This window comes from Monodon monoceros, unplaced genomic scaffold (genome assembly GCF_005190385.1).
Source record: "Monodon monoceros isolate NGI ecotype Baffin Bay Population unplaced genomic scaffold, NGI_Narwhal_1 Super_Scaffold_22, whole genome shotgun sequence".
Taxonomy (NCBI): Eukaryota; Metazoa; Chordata; class Mammalia; order Artiodactyla; family Monodontidae; genus Monodon; species Monodon monoceros.
Genome location: NW_021703779.1, coordinates 38,920,640 through 38,922,951, shown reverse-complemented (window position 1 = coordinate 38,922,951; position 2,312 = coordinate 38,920,640). Strand labels below are relative to the sequence as shown.

General features: G+C 48.5%; 1 non-coding gene across 1 annotated transcript; it reads left to right on the top strand.

Annotated features, from left to right (window-relative positions):
- The first annotated feature begins 519 nt into the window (after window positions 1–519).
- Window positions 520–592, top strand: TRNAG-UCC. The gene has a single exon. It is a non-coding gene; the product is annotated as a tRNA-Gly (tRNA).
- The last annotated feature ends 1,720 nt before the right edge of the window (window positions 593–2,312 follow it).

Genomic DNA, 2,312 nt, shown 5'->3' with positions numbered 1-2,312 from the left:
GTCTCCCATGTCTCTGGGTTGAGGCTGATGTGAGACATTCTTAGACAATCTTTGATGGCTTTTCAGTGCCTCCTCTCATCTGACTGTATAGACAGCTCTTCTTCCCAAGGGTGTGGGTGGTGTCTCTTCTCTATGGCTTCAAGCTTCTCTCACTCTGAATTTTAAAGGCATTCAATTCAGCCAATTACTGAGCAGATTCTACATTCTCTGGAACCTGGGTTGGGCTCTAACCTGAAAGAGAGAGTCCAAGCCTTAAGGAGCTCATAGCCTGGCAGGAAAGGGGGAAGCCAAGGCCATAGCCAGCTCATGGCATCCTGGAGCTGAGCGGCAATGAGTTGCAGTCAACTATGGCTTGGGGGGCAGAGAATGATACCAAAACTTGGCCTTTGTGCACTGGTGCCAAACTGAATCTCAGAGTCGGAGTTTTGGGTGAAGTAGAATAGAATAGCTTTATTGCTTTGCCAGGCAAAGGGGGACACAGTGGGCTTGTGCCCTTCAAAACTGTGTGACCCTGGGAATTCCCTGGTGGTCCAGTGGTTAGGACTCTGCGCTTCCACTGCAAGGGGCCCAGGTTCAATCCCTGGTCAGGGAACTAAGATCCCCACAACCCACAAGGTGCGGCCAAATTTAAAAAAATAAAAAGGAAGCCTTCTCCATGAGGCTTTCTCCAAAACTGTGTGTCCCTACCCGGGGGTGGGGGGTGGGGCTTGGTAAGGAGTTTTACAGCAGTGGTTCAAGGGTGGGGTTGCTGATAAGGATCAGGGTGTGTGCAGGGCCTGCATTCCTTTAATCTGGCCTCAGTTGGTCTCCTGATGTTCTCTCTGGAACGAAGAATGCTTCATCAAGTAGTTAACATCTTCCAGTTGTTGGAGGTTTTAGTTCTGCAGAAAAGCTCAAAGATATTGTGATGTGTATCCCTTGAGGCCGAACCAGGACCCTGCCTCAAGGCTGTGCTATTGTTTCTTGACTGCTCCTCCCTTGTCTCTGCATCCCCTCCCTTCCCTAATTAGTGACTGTTTGAACATGCCCTTTGGAACTCAGGGAAGGTCATGGAGGCTGAACAGAAAGGCTCCCATGCCCAGGAACCCCACAGGGTCCTGCTCGGTTTCAAGAGGGATCCAACAGAGAGAGGATAGCCAAAGACTAAGACCTTAAAAGATGAGTAGGACTTTGTCAGGAGTTGGGGACGGGGGAGAATGTTCCAGGCTGAGGAAACCCCATGTACAAAAGCACAAAATAGTCAAATATTTGTATGGTTTGGGGAATCCCTTCAGTGGCTCCCCTTAGCTGTTATGCTAAAGGGCAAACATGGCAGCATTCCTACAAAGCCCTTCACTTGGCTGGCCTCTCTGCTTCTGAAATTTTTCTTTCATTCTTTCCCTTCCTTTACCTTCTCCCTAAGCATTCTTTTTTTTTTTTTTTTTTGCGGTACTCGGGCCTCTCACTGTTGTGGCCTCTCCCGTTGCGGAGCACAGGCTCCAGACGCGCAGGCTCAGCGGCCATGGCTCACGGGCCCAGCCGCTCCGCGGCATGTGGGATCTTCCCGGACCGGGGCACGAACCCGTGTCCCCTGCATCGGCAGGCGGACTCTCAACCACTGCGCCACCAGGGGAGCCCCTCCCTAAGCATTCTTAATTCCTTGGACCAAGCCTTCTCACATTGCTGCATATTTGCATTTGCTACCTTAATCACCTTTTCCCTGCTCCCTTTTTCTGAGTAAGCCTCTCACCCTTTAAACTCCTCCTAAGCTTTTCCAGGATTCCCTCCCTGACTCCTATCCTCCCCAGAGGTGACATTTGATGTCCCTTGGTATTTTCATGGTTCCACAATACTGTCATTGCTGAGCCCCTTGTGGCAAAGACTGGGCCTCTCAGACCTGTGTCCAAAGCACTTAATACATTGCCTAGTGTTGAGGAGGAAAAACTTTTCCTCTATCCTCTTAGGTTCAGTAATTGGAGGTCTGCAAATTAAAGTGACAAAAGACAGATTAGCAAGAGGGGGGGAAAACAGATTTAATTAAGTACCTATGCTCAGAAGTTCAGAAAAAAGTGTGACCCAAGGAGGTGGTTACAGTTTTTACATATCACCTTAATAGGAGATGGGGAGGGGCAGAGGAGTACTTCTGGGAGAACAAATGACTTTTAGGAAAGACAAATGGGCACTTAAGAGAATAGATGGGAGATATGATAGTTTTATGACAATATCTGTTTGAAGTGACTTCTTATCCAAATGCTGACTTGTGTTTACTTCTCCTCTTCATTGATAAGAGTCAGTTGTCCCTGGTTGTGAAACTCCTGGGAGGATATTTATGA